Here is an 18,291-nt window from a genome sequence, read left to right on the forward strand (position 1 = left end):
TGGTGCATAAAAGGTAAGGTAGCGGCGGGGGGGAGATAACAAAACACGAAAAGATCAAATCAGGCTTACAGTGAGAGATAGAGGGGGTTAGCGGGTGAACTAAGAAAAGGAAAAACGCAAAGGGGTCGTTGGGTAGAGAGCAGACAAGGAGAGTATAGTTTATTAAGCATGTTACTTGCAGGGTCAACTACCGGGGAAGAAAAGTACATAATGGTCACTATAAGAAAAGCTAGTGTGTCTGATATATTTAATTATATTCTAATATGTATTTACATATTACAAGGTAATTAAATAGACAACTGTAACACACACACACACCCACATACACACACACACACATATATATTCGTATTATTTGGATTTATTGGGCTACTGTTCTCATCTTGAATGCGATTTTCACAACGTTTTGGTCGATGAAACCTCCGACCTTCTTCAGGTGTATCTTGTCGAACTCGGGAATGTTTCTGCCGAACTCGGGAATTTGGACGGGATTTCGAGCGGAAGGACCCGTGGCGCAGTGGTTAGAGTACTTGGAAAAATCAATTGTAGAAAATGATATTCTCCTGAAGCTTGAAGGTTGACCGAAAAATACAATTGCGAATTACTTAGGACCTCTATCCAGTCATGGCTGAGATAACAAGAGCACGCTTTCCCGTGAAGTAAATAAAGGGTTTCACTCGAAATTCCGTCCAAATTCCAGAGTCTGACAGAAACATTCCTGAGTTCGACAAGATACATCTGAAGAAGATTATTGTCATTAAAATAAACATGCCTACAACACCCATGGGTTGGCTTTACTACACGCTTTCTATCAATACGTGTGTATAACATTAATGTTTATAGTTGAAATTCAGTTATGTATCTACATTGGAAAATTATTTTATTCCAAAATCAAATGCTAAGGACTGTCTTTTCGACACAGAAGGGCATAAAACCAGCCGTTATTTTGAAAACGCGAACGTACCGAGAAACACTGAGTGCGTTTTTTGCTTTTAAACGATTTTCTCGTCGGATATAATAGTCGCTGATTAAGTGCGAGCATAAATTTTAAGGCGTTCTTTTGTTCATATTTACATGTCGTCTTGATAAAGTTTTATTGTGTCTGTTTAGCCCTCAAATCGGTTCCTACCCGGATCATTAGCAACAGCTTGTTGACATTAATGCTTCACTCTATATTATATGAAATAGTTTTATAAGCCAATGCTAAGATGCGTGTGAAAGATTAGAAGGTTTTCCGATAAATACACGTCTATACACATATATCTTAGTCCAATTTCCAAGTCGTTTGCAATTAGAATACACACACACGTACACACACACGCACACACATACACACATACACACATATCTATATATCTATAAAAGTGAACGTGTCTGTGTATATGTGTGTGTGTCTGTGTGTCTGTGTGTGTACATTTCCCTACGCAATAACTCTCTCAATTTTAAGTCTACAGACTCGAAATTTCATATACAATGTACTGAGATTTAGGAAAAAACTTTGTAATCCGTTTTCGGCAAGAAATTTGGCTGTTAGGATGTTAGGAGATCAAATTCAACGGTTTTACCTTTGAGAACTCTACCAAACTCCTCCACCAATTTTGGGTTTAAACACTTAAAATTTTAAATATAGGTTCCTTGGACATGGATCTAACTTAATAACTTTATTTGAACCCAAAACAATAAAGGTTACGGGGTCATAATAGGGGTAAAAAATTTAAAAAAATTGACCTCTGCGTTCTCTACCAAATTACTCAGACAATTTCTGGTCTGAACATTTGAAATTTTACATAAAGGGTATTCAGAGATAGGACAAGCTTTTTAATCAGTTTGAATCGAAAACTTTTAGTTACCAATATATAAATGTATCTATGTATGTATGTTTGCATGTCTGTCAAAAACTTCCACATAGGCGACGGATTTTACCAAGATCAGTATCGTTTTGAAGTACGACCTTTCAGACGACAATATCGAAAAATTGGCTAAAAACATTAATATCTTCACCTTCAACTGGGTACTTTTTAACAGGGGCTCGCTTTTTTTGCCGATATTTTCGAAAGTCATTCTCTCCTTTCGATAGTCTAGCCTTAATTTAAACCTACGTCACTTCCGGTTTGGCGCTGGTCATAACAGCAAAGACGTTATTTTTTCCCGTTCTTTTCCTCATTCGGGGTACGGATTCTAGCCTGCCTTCCTAATACCATGTGTTTTTTTGCCCAATATACACATCCAACCATCCGGGCAACGCCGGGCTGAAATGCTAGTATATCTGTAAAAGTGTAAATGTTTGTTTGTCTTTTCTCTATTGTAGTTAAGGAAGACTATTATACAGAATGGCATTACTTTACATATTCACACATTTTAATATATACATATGCACATAACCTTATGAACAGTACATAGCGCCATGTGGGGGGTCACCACTTATCAACGCCCGGATGCCACTCAGGGATAAGGGTTATTGCGTGTACAGTAATCAATGAGATAGTATTGTACTAATCATTAGTATTGGAGATTTGATAGAGTGTCTTACTTAAGGGGGCGGTTTGTTAGGAATTTGTTTATGTTGGATTTGAAGACATCCAAGTTGTAGTCAGGTGGGAAACAGGCGAACGGAAGAGAGTTCCACAATCGTGCACTTCTGAGAAAGAAGCTCTACGTTTGCATTTAGGCACCGATAAAGAGTGGGGAAAATTATTGACAGTAGTTTCAGCCACACGGGTGTTTCTCGTGAAAGATTGGCGAGGGGGAAGGAGAGATTGGAGCTCAGACGAGCACTTGCCATGGAAATAACGATAAAACAAAGACAGGATCGCAACGTATCTTCTGTTGGAGAGATGCTGCAGGGAAGAGAAAAGGGCATCCCTGACCAAACCACGAAGTCTATTTTGTACTCTGTCAAGGCAGAATAGGCTGTTTTTAACAGCTCCTGCCCAGATGTGGCAGCAGTACTCTATCCTTGAACGTACTTGGCTTTTACACAGATAGAGAATTGCATAAGTAGTGATATATTTTCTGGAGCGATAGAAGGATTCCACCATTTTCCCAGCGTCCCTGCAACAGAACTGCTAGTATATATATATATATATATATATATATATATATATATATATATATATATATATATATATATATATATAATAAAAATTACAATTAAATTTACCAAAATAATCCAAGATGGTAAAATTAAAGTATATTATAAATATTAAAGAATTAATATTTATAAAATTATCTCAGCCAGATGTAAAAGCTCGACAAAACCAAATAGGAAATAGAGCTTATAATATGAGCAAACAGTTAATAAAACATGTTAAAAACACTTTGAAATGAGTTAAAAACATATTTAATCTGAAAAGGAAACACTAGATAAATGGATAGTCCTTAATCCGCGGAGTTTCGAAGAAATACTTTCCTTCTCATCAGAGGATAGGAATTAGCAAAATGCGGGATTGGATTTTACATGCAGAAGGATTTGATGAAACAAAAAGTAAGTCAAAGATCTTACTTGAAAACAAAAAAAGTGAAGCAGAGGGAATATGGTGAAGAAAAAGGTTATTACACATGAATGGATAGTCTGGTGGAAAATAAAAAAATCCAGTGACGGTAAAATCCAAATGTATAACTTCAAGAAAGTTAAAATAATTTCCGGCTAAATAGCTGCCAAACTCCTGGCCGCGGAGTCTGGGTAGTTGGGTAAAGCGCCCCTCCAAATGTTGCCAAAACCCATTACAAATCTCTTGAGTCGATGCAAGAGTATGTCTTTCCAGGTTTTTCACATTCCGAACATACCCATTCGAGTCACGACTTAAGGCGGCCTTACGCTCAACAGCGTTAAGGTTCACGGCTTCGTTAGAGACTCTTTTTAACCTAGCTCTAACTACTTGACCTTCATAACGCTCGCTAGCCAAGCGCTGGAAGTCCCCCTTAACTAATGCTATCTCTAGGAGATCTCCACCAGCCACCGCCTGGGTCAGCCTTTCATCTAAGTGCGTTTTCGTCTGCGTCCTGGTTAAAGCGAGGCTTTGGCTATATTGAAGGCAAAAACGCTTAATAGTGGCCTTAAGTTTAACCCACCAACTACTCTCGGCAACCGCCCCCACTAAGTCCCGCTGAATTAGTGTTGTCAGCTGTTCCCGGAAGTCGGCCGTCTCCAGCAAAGAGGCGTTCAACTTCCAGTACCAGCCAACCTAGGCCTATTATTCTACTCTCAAACGGGCCATTAAGGGTTTATGATCCGAATGACCTAGCCAGTTGAACGTGGGACAAGATCGCTTCGTTGATCATCCTCCATAAGGTCTTAATCCTGACCCCCTTATCCTTTCGTAGGAATGTTATCAGGAGCGGGACTTCTCAGAAGTTTACTGGCTCTTCCAGCGGTTTTCCTCCGACCTACTTGAATTTCTCCAGATCCTTACGTTTCTTCTTTCGCCACCGCTCAGGTCTACGTTCAATTGCGTGACATCTATCTCGCACACTTTCCCTCTGGGCACGAATGGCCTTTTGCGAATCCTTTCTGCCCAGACCGATTCATCTTTCGTCGTAGTGGGATCAGCCATCTCCGATTTTTTACAGTCTTCTCTCACTTTCTTTGACTGTACCGTGTGTTTTTTCATGTCTATCCCCTTGTATCTCTTCCTCAGACTCGGGGGATAGCTTTCTTTTTATCCCACCTTTCTCTGCTGTGGCCACCGCTGCTGATTTTGTTTGCTTTTTGCCCTTTTGAACCACTTTACTCCAGCTGTGTTCCTTCTTTTTCTTCTGTCTTTTTCTTTGGTGGCACCACTGCTGGTGGTGTTACGGGGTTCCTTTTCGGGCACGCCTTCGCCATGTGCCCGGGTGCCATGCAATTCCAGCAGTGGGGTCGTCTTCCTTCAACAATGATCGACATGGTCCATGTTTCTCACTTGAGATGAGCTGGAATTGCGTTGAACCTGGCCTGGTTCACTTTCATGTTCAATTTGTAGTCACCTGTTCCGATATTGCGGAGTCCACGAACCGGATTCATCGCCTCCACCTCTCCATATTGAGAGAAGATGGCTCCCGAATGATCCTCATCTATGAAACAATGGACTCTCTATATCGTGATGGTTGTTCTCCTTTGCTCCAGGTACTCAGGTTTAAATTAGTCCTTTCCAAATAATATCTGCTCTGGTGACTTTTCTCGCCGCTTCTGCGGATGGAAGCAGCAAGACCCACATCGCAAAACTGCGTCGGACTATATAGGTCGCTGGGACGTTTAGTTCGATGATCATTGCCATCATCATCTCTTTCCGCACTCCTGCCAAACCTTTCTGCTTCTCATCAAACGTTACCAACGACACTATTCTTTTCTTAAGGCTCTCCAACTTCTCTTGGGCCAGCTTGATCACATTCCCCTCGGTTAGCACCTTATACTTTTCTTTAGACAACCGTTTACAGTATTCGGGGGATTTCTTCGTTTTCGGTCCCCAGTTCTGGCTTTCTTCTGCTGAAGCGGCAGTCTGCCCCTGCTTTAATGCCGACCACTCCACCTTTTTTCCCTGTTTCCAGGGAGTTATGCCCTGGATGTTCCTTCCTTTTAGTCACCAGTTCCATCGACTGGACCTTCCTCAGGGGCTGCTCTCGTTTTCTAGGGCTGTTATTCGCCGACTTCACTGACGTTGGCTTTTTCCCCCCGAATATTGTGGTGCGGGATTTCACATCGCCTATTGGTATTGGAACTTGCCATTCCTCTCCTGGGGATTCTTTGGCATATTTCGCCCAGGCTGCATTTTCTTCTTCTAGCGTGGTTGCCTTTACCGTCTCTTGCGTTATCTCAAACAGACTTTTCCCCCAAAAGCCCATGCGTTCAGAAAATCCTCCAGCACCTCTTCCTGACAGAAACGCTGGGGTACCACCAGATGTGGTACCTCCCGATACAATCACTTGGGCACCACCGGGTGTGGTACTCCCCGACAGAATCACTGGGGTACCACTGGGTGTGGTACCCCCCAACAGAGACACTGGGGCATCACCTGATAAGGTACCCCGCGACACGATCCCTGGGGCACCACCGGGTGTGGTACTCCCAGCCACGAACACTGGAGCACCACCAGGTGTGGTGCCCCCCAACACGGCGCCTACACCAGGGGAGTCCCCTATGGTGTCAGGAGCAAGAGCCTGCTTCCTCTAGTGATGGCCCAATGCCTGACCCCGACCCGCCAATTTAGAAACTAAGGGGATCTTCGCCTAAAAAGGCATGTCAGTTTCCCCTATCTGGCTACTAAAGTCGGAAGCAGACAGCAAGCTATCTGCAAGAAAACAAAAAAAAAAGATAACAGTAACGGTAATATAAAAATTCATTTGTGTCGAGGGCGGGGGAAGAAAGAATACAAGCAGTGGCTAGTAGGACCCTCCCAACGTCGTCTAGTTGACAGACTGCTCGTTCCACTTTGGTTTGTAAAGGAACCTCAGCTCTTTGATCTTCCAGCACGTAGCCGAGAACCGCTCATTTGTTTCATGTCAGTTTCGTTTGTATACGAAAAAGCCGAATAAACACGTGAGAAGCCAAATTAGCAATATTTTTGTAAAAGTTGCTGTAAATAAATCTGGACGCGAGGCGCGTTCGCAAATTGTAGATATTACTATTTAGCGGGTATATAAACACTTCAAAGTAATAGGACCCCCCCCCCGGGAAGCCCGGCGAAAAAAGCCTTTCTTAGACATACAGAAACTCACACGCGAGTTTTGCCTTATATATATATATATATATATATATATATATATATATATATATATATATATATATATATATACATATATATATATATATATTTCATTTAAATAAAACCTGTATTAAATCAAAGTAATAATAATATGGACATACAAACTGATAAAGCCATCCAAGCAAGAAGACCAATAAAACAGAAAACAGAGAGCCAAAGGATAAGACAAGAAAAGAAAAGTGGAGAGAGAAGCAACTACACAGACGATTCATAAGGATGACAAAAGATGAAAAAACGAAAACACTCAGGCATGGATGCGAAAAAGACACATACGCCGAGAAACTGAATCTCTAATAACTGCAGCATAAGACAACTACGTAAGATCCAACCATAGCAAAGCAAAGCAAAAATAACAGCAAATGCAGACTCTGTGGACAAAGAGACGAATCGATAAACCATATAATAAGTGAATGCAGCAAACTGGCCCAAAAGGAATACACGAACAGACACGACCAAGTGGGAAGGGTAGTACACTGGGAATTATGCAAACAACTGCATCTCGAACGCACAGACAAGTGGTACAAATAAAATCCGGCAACAGTACTTGAAAACGAGAATCACAAAGTCCTATGGGACATGGACGTAAAAACTGATAAACCCATCCAAGCAAGAAGACGAGATGTCGTAAAAATTAACAAGAAAGAAAAATCCTGTCAAATTGTAAACTTTGCTGTTCCAGCTGAGCTCAAGGTGAATATCAAGGAAAAGGAGAAAAACAAGTCAGAGAGCTGTAAGGGAAATGGAAGATGAAGAAAATCAAAATAATACCTGTAAAAGTAGGAGCACTAGCAACAATCCCGAAAAACTTTGAAAAAATAGAAATGGGAGAAATTGGACTCAAAGGAAGGACTGGAAAAATACAACAAACAACAATCATGAAAACAGGTAAATATAAAGAAAAACCATTGAATGTGGAGACTAACACACAGGAGCAACAGGTGCGGGCCAGACAAACTGCTGCAAAGGCAAAACATGAAGCACTACATGGAACCTAGAATACTGAAACCGCATCCCTGTAAGTTCTCTAACCCAACCTACCCACATTGCCACATCACTGCCCCCCCCCCCCAAGAGCGAGACCAAATAACCAACTAGAGTCAAGGAAGAAGGAAATCCCGATGAACTAACCAGACCTCAGCCGAATCAGTGCGAAGAGAACCGAGACCTTGGGATGGCTTATGGCCACTCAAATCCCAGCAAAAACCAATAACTGCTGCCAACGAATTTTCAATGGCAAACAGCTGTTGCGATAATGCAAATTTATTTGCAAATGTTATCGAAAGGTGGAGAGTACTGTAAACATGGGGAGACTTGTTGTCACTCAGCCCCCTGGGAAAACAACAGGCTGTGATCAGGGAAAGATCTCTGAAGACCTGTGTGAAAGCTCCCAGTTAGCCAATAATAATAAGTGCATTTGCCTTACTTTCAGTATCTTTCAGGCTGATCAGGTAGCGGATGATTTCTAGCTCAATTTAACATTTAAGTAACAGTAAACAAAATTCTACTTAACAACATGTATGCACGTATTCCAAATAATTTCTTAAATTTCAATACTCGATACTATCTAATCATGTTTTAGTTCAAGTTTTTCTACATTTTTGCAACCAGGAGATAATTTGACATATTCGTGATACTGCTAAAACGTTCATATATTTTTGCACACAAATAAGAATTATATTGAAAATCCAAAAACATTAAAAAAAATTTTAATCAATAATAAAATATCCTGCCATGTTTAACAATGTTTACTTAAATTGAGAACTGCTGGATGAATGCAGAATACATATACACACTCATTTATATATATATATATATATATATATATATATATATATATATATATATATATATATATGTGTGTGTGGGGGGGGGGTTAATTCTTTAGTTTGGTGTATTTTTTGTGTGATGAGATGTGGAAATGGAAAAAAATGAAAAATTGGAAGGATATATTATAAAATCTGAATGTCCTCTATATTTTGGGATATGTACATTTCTATATTTTGTTTATTTTATTTACACCTTTAACCAATCTTGAGAGAGAGAGAGAGAGAGAGAGAGAGAGAGAGAGAGAGAGAGAGAGAGAACAAACCTTCACTGCAATAGTAGTTCTATGAAATGCTTATAGTAAGAAAAATCCTTAGCTGATTCACCACTAATTCAATTCCTGACAGTTACAAGAATTGAACGATTGGGCGTGAAAACTGATGTTATGTTGAAGTTTTACATCCCAAAGATCACGTACACAAATAAAATTTGAGAAGATAATCTAACATAAATTAGTCCCATAGAGCAACGGTTATATGGATGCATACCTTTCCCAAAAGTTATTAAATGTAAATCACTTGGCTCAACTGAAAACCAAACCCGAATCGCCGAACGTATATACACTTTACACATGCGCACACACACATATTCAAATATTCTTGCATATATAGCTTTCTCTTTTTCGCTGTCTCTCTAATACACACATACACACAAATTATATATATATATATATATATATATAATTTGTTATTGTTTTTATTAGCGATTCAGTTGTATATGCTTGTCTCGATTACCTGAGTGACGAGAGAGTTACATGCCCTTTTTTATAGACTCGCTTGATTTATTAAATATTCAAATATTGTTGCTTATTTAAATATTTATTAAATATTTTTACGTGCATAAAAGTAATCCAGGTACACTGTGTCTGGGTATCAGCCGTTGCCAGCGTGGCAATATATATATATATATATATATATATATATATTAAAAATTGTATATATATATATATGTATATATGTATATGTGTATATATGTATATGTGTATATATGTATATATGTATATATGTATATGTATATATGCATATATATATATGTATATGTATATATGTATATATATATGTATATGTATATATGTATATATATAGATATATATGTATATATATATATATATGTATATATGTATAAAAAAACTTTCTTCGTTACTTTTCTCTCTTAGTTTCCCCTTTCTGTCCTGCTCTAAGCAAGTCTGACGACCTTGTCCACAAACTCCAAAATTCCATCATGACAAGTTCCAATAAAAAATACACGATTAAACCCGGTTCTCCAACTTCTAACGTAGACCCCTACTACCATGTCTCCTTCTCTAACATCAGGGGTCTACGTTCTAACCTTCCAGAGGTTGAAGCCCAATTACAGGAGACTAAACCAGACCTTTTATTTTGAAGTGAAACCGGAATTGGATAGACTATTTTCCTAAATGGGTTCGTAATCAAAGGATACTCTAACTTAACTTCCAAATCTGACCCCCAAAATCGCCATGTCCATTGAATATGTGCCTATATTAAAGATGGCTTTCTATGTGGTAGGGACATCTCCAGAGAAGATCCTAACTTACCCTATATGTGTTTCCGGGTTGCACTAGCTCACACTACCGCATTTATATTTACTCTCTATCGCCCCCATAACAGTGGCGTTACTATCTTTAAAAGCAAATCTGAGAAAATTGACCAAATTCTATCAGCTTATTCTTCAGCTAACATTCACGTATGTGGAAACTTCAATGTTCATAATGTGGAATGGTTGACCCACTCAAACAAGACCGATGATGAGGGGAGGTTCTGTTATGATTTCTCCATTGCCTATGATCTCACTCAGATTGTTCACGAACTCACCCGTGTGCCCGACAATGACAGCCAGTATGCGAGTCTCCTAGATCTTTTTCTCACAACTTATCCTGAACTATGTTCAGTTTCCGTTTAATAATATCATGCTATCTACGCCTGTGTCAGACGTCGATAAAATATTATAATACTAGCTGAAGTATCTGGCGTTGCTATATTGTATATGATATATTTGAATATTTGTCCCCATACACTATAATAAATATAAATTAAACAAAACATAAATTCATAATGACTTCTTTTCCTACACAATCCATGTGGTAGGAGCAGTAGTGTGTTTTATTTTATAGAGGACCTAATCGTTTTTTATAGTTTAGTATTTTATCTTCTAGTCCTTCTTTCAAAATATGAGGTAAGAATTGCAATTATTTTATATTTTAGTGCATATCTGAAAACTGTTAAATCTTTGTTTTAACTATTTAATGTACTATATATATATATATATATATATATATATATATATATATATATATATATATATATAAGATGGCATTAGTAATCTATTCTGTTAAAGATATAATTAAAATTCAGTTTCCACCAGTGCATATCTGAAAACTGGTAAATGAACCTCTAGCTTTAATTTTGATGAACCCGTACATAAACAACATTTTTGGTGTGACGTCTTACAGGTGTGTAAATGTAGAGGCTTTCAGGACTTCGAATGCGTGAAAAACCAACATAAAACTGGCCATGAGAAAAGCAAGATGTCTGAAGATTAAGTCCAACAACTTTTAGGCTTTGTCTTTGAGCTTTACGTATAGGCATGGCAAAACTAATTTTTGTTGGGAATTGTAAATGCTTGAACTGAAATGGCATGTCAGAAGGAATTAGAGGAATCTGAGGAATTAACAGTTTCACCCTTTAAATGTCCAGTTATCATAATGGCTTCCAGAATATTAGTTTTCAAATATTTTATTGCTAACCGTGTGTCATTGCACAATGTAAGTGGATCAATATTTCTTAATAATATAACTGGTGCTACTTCCTTCAATATCAAGTTATGATGTGGCATTCCAGGCGGCTGTAGTGAATTTACAATTCTACAGGAAACTCTGCTGTTTGAGCTTCATAAATAACGAAATCAATGGATTGATAAGAATGCTCCAACCAATGCAATCCTTGCAAAAGACTACAATTGATCAGTTATGTTACGGTGCAAACAATGTAAACAGTTTTTTTAATTTTAAACAATGAATAATGATAAACAATATAAATATAAACGAAAATATTAAATTCTCAGAATATATTTAAAAAATGTAAACAATATAAATAGAACTTTTCATAGTTATAAACTATGAAACCTTTTCTAAAGCAATATAAAAATATAACCTTTTATTATTTGGAACTATGAAAACCATTAAGTTTAAGTTTAAACATTATAAATAGAATTTTCATAATTTTACACAATGTAAAAAGCTTTATTTTCAATTCAAAATTAAATCACGTGAGTAGTTATAAGGGATACAAATTAATATTAAACATGCGTAATCTATGCCGACTTTTAATAATTTTATCGTCTATTCTCTTTCAATTATTTTGAAATTTATTAATTTTCACGTGTATTCTCTTTTACAACAATGACCACCACTTTTAACATAAAAATTATACTGTTTAATATTTGAAATACTACTTATTAGCGCAAAATTAAAATATTTAGTACATAAAATATTCGTTTTCAGCATACCATAAAACCAGTGAATGTCGTCGTTTTAAAGGAAAATGCTCAGGAAAAAAATAACCTTAAGAATTATATAAATTTCCGTAGTTATGTATTTTATGTACCGTGCTGAAATAATGTTGTTGTTTCGAAAACCAATCTTAACAGTTTGGAGTGTTTTGTAAGTACACTCTGCTTCCACCTAACAATTTAATAAAAAAAATATATTGTGAAACTTAAATTTTACCTGAAAAAAACTATTTTAAAATAGCGCAGTACCAAAAATACATAAGCACCAAACTTCTAGTTAAATTGGTTAAAATAAAAATGAAAAAGTACAAAAGTTCTGTTTATATTACTTAAAATAAAAAAGAAGTTGTATATTGATTAAAATAAAAAGAAAAAAGATTTATATTGTTTAAAATAAAAATAAAATGTTGATTCTTTTTTTTTTTTTAAAAACGTTGTTTTCATAATGGTTATGCTTTTTTTTAAGAACTTCTGCTTACTTGAAACTTAACGTCTGGAACACCGATGTCACTGTTAATATATTGTTGGCATAGTAACATAACGGTGATTAGGGAGTTTGGTTCCTTTTATTTGATAGAGGGTTCGAGATTATTTTGCCACCTAAACGCCCGTCTTGACAGAATTTTTGGTACTTGTGCTGTATACGAACCATGCTGAAATAACAACTTTATTATTTAGAAAACCATTCTTAACATGGAGAGGGGGCCTGTTAACTATTTTGCCCTTTCGCCTAACAGTCTAATGAAAAATGGAAAATTATTTCAAGAAAAAGGAGAAAAGAAACTTATCTCAAGGAAACAGGTGTATTGATTTAAAGAGAAAGTAATGTCGATTGGCACTTGTATCGATGCGGGGGCGGAGATAAACGAAACTTTATCAATAAAATTTCATTTTTACAGCAACATCAAATTTTATTTAATTCCGTTTAAAAAATAATGAGAAATATAACTTCTGTTTATGTTTGAATGATTTCTTTCGTGTCAACCTTTCATGTGTTGAAATAGTCTCGTATTGGTGTTTTGACTGAAATAAGTAGCAGACGAGAATCTGACTATTTTGCCGGATTTTCCTCAGTCAAGGATTCAAACGAGAATACACGTTCTTGTTTTTGTTATGAAGACCATATTCACGAAAATGACTTATTCTCTGAAAGCTAAGTGTCGAAGATAACCAAGTGCATGTATTTTTATGATAAATGGAAAATATCTCGTGTTATTTAAAATAGTTTAAATAGCATTTAAAAATATTTAAAAATAAACAGGGGTCACTAGGATATTTGTTAAAGATTTTACTATGACTCAATTTTTCGGGAAGATGAGAACAATAGCCCGAATAAAATATATGAGACACTTTATCTTATTAGATAATATTTTTTTCTTATAAATAAACCTGTATTTTGCGTTTGCATACTATCATGTGTAAGAAAAACTAAAAATAGCAAAAGCGCATGCATTCAGAAAAATTTGGCAGTTTCTGTTTAGTATCAATAGTTGTTCATCTAATCGATAAATTAATAAAATATATATAGGTATGTTTCGTAAATGCCATGTAACGCCTGAAAAAATGCATGCAATCGAAACGTAAGAATTTTTAATACTCTTGCATAATTTGACCAAGATTCTCGGGAATGTCCGTTAAGCGTGGATCGGGCGAGACCGGCAATCATCGGTTTCACACGAGCGTTGTTCAAATGTTGAAACGCTAAATTGACTTTTTTTTATTTTATGTAATGTTTTTAGTATTCTTTCTGTGATAATAAGGGGGTTGTTCCGATTATTTATTTATTTATTTATTTGTAATTGATTGATTGGGCGTTTAATAAAAAAGGAAGATACCATAAAAATTTAATTTAATTTTTAAATCCTATCTGAAATGTAACATTCGATGTTCTTACCGTGTACGATGCGTACACTGTAAAAACACCTAATATTTCTTTGCAATTAATAATTGTTTATCTAATCGGTCACATTATAATAAAAGATATACAGATATATCTTCGATAAGTGAATAATAAAAAGATATATAGGGGTTACTTTGTATTAACAAATTCAAAATGCGAGTGAAATGTACGCAATATTTCATTTTTTTTTATTAACACAAAAAGACATAATCAAAATATGTAGCGTTCTAGCATCATGCTGCCTTAAGTGTGCGCATGCGCAAAATTGTCGGCTAGTGGTTAAGGTGTTTTACATGTAAGTTTGCCGATATTTGTTCGCGTTATTCATGTATGTAAACAAAGATGTTATTCGCTATAAACCATGCTTGGTGCATGGATATTATTTCCTGAGAATTTCAATTTTATGTGACCAGTAGTTTAGGAGTTTACCTGTTAGATATTTACACACACATACGTCTACTCTTTTATTTATATAGAAGATAATTAATCGTAAAAAGTTTTGTATATAGACGCTCATACCTAAGATGTATTAGAATCTAAATTAAGCAAACTACATAGATACGTATGTTTCAATATGAACAAACTTTGTAATGTCTATGTTCGCTACAATAAAACAACATAACAAATGCATGTTTTCCTTCTTCTTTTTTTTATTCCTTTTCTATTTTATTGTTACTTTTACATGTCTGCGTCCGACATTTAATTTATTTTAGGTGTACCTGCTTAAGTAATAAGCGACACTTTATGTTTTATGTTATTTCCCGAGGCAACCGTTTACTTGAACATTCTTATGTTCTGCGTTGGTTTTTAAATTCGTTTGTTTGTTCATTCTCCTGATGATTTATAGTCTTCATTTAAACTTTAACCTGCACGACCTTCGTTGCAGACAATCTTATATTTAAGCACGGCTTTAATCAACTTTGGACAATTTCGATGTTTCAAATTTCAAATCGAATGTATTGCCTCGTTGATATATCACGGATTAATCTTACTACACTTAAAGCTTGTTAATCACAGACGATCAAAGATATCTGAATAACAGCAAGTTCAACTCAGATTTCTATATTGTCTCGAATAGAATGTAATTTTGTGCTTTATACTTAAATAAACGCGAGGCGACAGATGACACATTTTTTACACAGCAATCACCACTTATAAAAGCCCGGAGGCCACTCGAGGATAAGGGGTAATAGGGTATACATTAGTCAATGTGATTATAGCGTATAAACATAAGTAGTGGGAATTTTGTAAATTGGATTACTTTAGAAAATGGTTCATCATGAACTTGTTTACGTTGGACTTGAAGACAATCACGTTGTAGTCAGCTGGAAAACAGGCAATCGAAAGAGTTCCACAGGTGTGCAGTTCTAAGAAAGAAGCTTTGTTCATGGAATCTACATTTAGGTTTAGGCACAGATAAAGAGTGGGAAATTATTGATAGTGGTTTTGGATAGACGAGTGCTTTTCGTGAAAGTGTGACGAGTGACGAGGGGCGATCATAAATTGAAGCTCAGCCGAGCACTTGCCATGAAAATAACAATAAAGCAGGGACAGGATCGCAATGTCTCTTCTGTGGAAAAGAAGTTGCAAGGAAGATTAAAGGGCACCCCACTAAGCTACGAAGTCTATTTTGAAGTCTGTCAAGGCAGAAAAGCTGCTTCTAGTAGCTCCTGCTAAGATGTTGCAACAGTATTCCATCAGTTGCCGTACCTGGCTTTTATATAGGTAGAGAATTGCATCAGGAGTGAGATATCTCTGGAGCGGTAGAAGGATCCTACCATTTTTCCAGCGATCCTGGCAATGGATTTCATATACGTGTTCCATTTCATGTTTGAAATATAAAAAAAAAATGTCATATACGTCCCTTGTGGAAATCAATATTACACAGTTTTATTAACACACAATTATTTTCCTCAATGAAAAGTATACAAATTTATACTCTCAAATTTGCGATCGATGTAAAAATTATACTTTTTAGTTACATCTAAGCAAACTCAGGAACATGAACTGAATTTTAAAATGATTGATTACACTATGGTAGCTTGTGCTCGTCTCATCAGTCTTATCTAATTTTATTTTATCCCAAGTATCTTCTGTTCAGAGGATTGAACCAGGTAGGCATGTGGCACAAGAATTTTAATGCTAAGAAATAGCAAGTTCAAACTAACAGTTTTACCGAGATTAACCGTTTAATCTTCCAAATAGGAAATATAAAATATGGAGTAGGTTGGATTTTATCTCAGGCGAGATGTCGTTGGAATAACATCAGATAAAAATATGACATACGAGAAGCGTGGAATAAGTAATGCCCCTGGCCCACTTCCCATAGTAGAGCAACGAAACTTAGCACAGTTATTAGTTTTTCTCTACATAGGAACCGCCCAGAGTAATGCATTTCTCCCATCGTTTGATGCAGCTATCGGGACCGTTTTTGTAGAACACCCCAGGTTGGTCCTCCAACAACGACGTGACTTCAAAAATCAAGGCTGCATCATTTGGGAAACGCTTTCCTTTCAAAAACAACTTCATGGCTGGGAAGAGGTGAAAGTCAGAGGGTGCAAGGTCAGCAGAGTAGGGAGGATGAGGAAGGATTTCATAACCACACGCCGGTGCTTCTGATCTGGCGACATGCGAGTTGTGGACCGGAGCGTTGTTCTGCAGGAGGAGGGTACCTTTGCTGATCTTGCCCCGCCTCTTGATTTTGATAGCTTCTCTAAATTCCTCAAAAGTGAAGTATATTAGGCTCCTGTAATTGTGGTACCCTTTGCCAGGAAATCTGTCATCACTACTTCTTCTTGGTCCCAGAAGACTGTGAGCATGACCTTGCCAGCGGAGGGCTGAACCCTTGTCTTCTTTTGCGGTGGTGAGTCCAAGTGCTTTCACTGCATTGACTGGGCTTTGGTCTCTGGATCATAGTGATCGACTTAGGTTTCATCCTGTGTAATCAGTCTTTTGAAAAAATTTGACTCATCTTCTTGGCACATCTCCAAATTCATGCTCGAGCACTCGACGTGTTCTCGCTTCTGGAATGGTGTGAGCAACCTGGGAATCCATCTGGCAGACACCTTGTGAATATGCAAATAGTCATGAATGATAGTTTCCACAGACTCTGGTTTAATCTTGACATCTTGGGCTATTTGGCGAATAGTAATGCGCCAATCTTCCAAAACGGCAGCCTCAACTTGATGGACAGATGCCTCCTAATTGGCAGAATGGGACGACCAGGTCTGGGAGCTGTTTCCACAGACTTCCGGCCATGTTTAAATTCACGATGCAAGCGTTTTACAAGATCATATGATGGGGCATTATCACCATATGTTTCTTTCATTTCATCCAAAGTCTCCTGTGGTGTGCGTCCTTTCAAATACAAAAACCGGATCACTGCTCGACATTCAACAGGCTCCATTTCATACCTGATTCAGTTCAAACACCTGTAAAAAAACCCCACAATTAATTCAGAGCTGTAATTTGCCACATAACCCGTAGAGATATAAAACATTACACATGCAATTTCAGCTAGATCAGACAACTGAAAGCAGGTCAGGGGCATTGCCTATTACCCCCCCCCCGTATATCTACATTTCACTTAAGGTAAAATTATATTTAACCATTTATGATGTTCAAAATATATATATTTACACCTGCAATGTGTAACGTGTTAAATATGTTATCTACATAATTGTTGGTGAATATTAAATACGTAATGTTTAAATATTTTAAAATATTAAGATACATAGATTTTTATAAATATCATTCTAAAATAAACCTAGTCACCGCTGTTGTATATCATAAAATATATAAACGTACGGACATGTTTTGAATCAGGAATACCATATAAAACATGTATACACATTGAGTTTCAACTACCTATACAAATATACGAACACTATTTCTGATTACTAAATACGCATTCTCTCATATATCCATGTAACTGAGTATTAAATATTCATTCGAAAGTATAATAATTAATTAAAATTAAAAAAATTATAAAAACAAATAAGTTTATTTCAATTCAAACACACATTCCACATTTGTATTATAACGGCTATATTCATTCTAAAAAGAATAAAATTGCATCATATTTCTTTAAAATCTCTAACGGCTATATGACATCGAAACATCTCATTCTCTCTATTTCAAAACGCTATATACTTACTTACCATTCTTATCGTTCGTAAATAGAACAATTTACATCAGAAAGTAACAAGAATGTCTTCAAATATCTTACTAGTATTTTATTCTTTTTAAAATTAATTATCTCGAGGAAGTCTTGAGATAGATATTGATACGTTAATGAAT

The sequence above is a fragment of the Euprymna scolopes genome, chromosome 5, assembly GCF_053919585.1.
Source record: "Euprymna scolopes isolate OS-2025 chromosome 5, ASM5391958v1, whole genome shotgun sequence".
Classification (NCBI taxonomy): Eukaryota; Metazoa; Mollusca; class Cephalopoda; order Sepiida; family Sepiolidae; genus Euprymna; species Euprymna scolopes.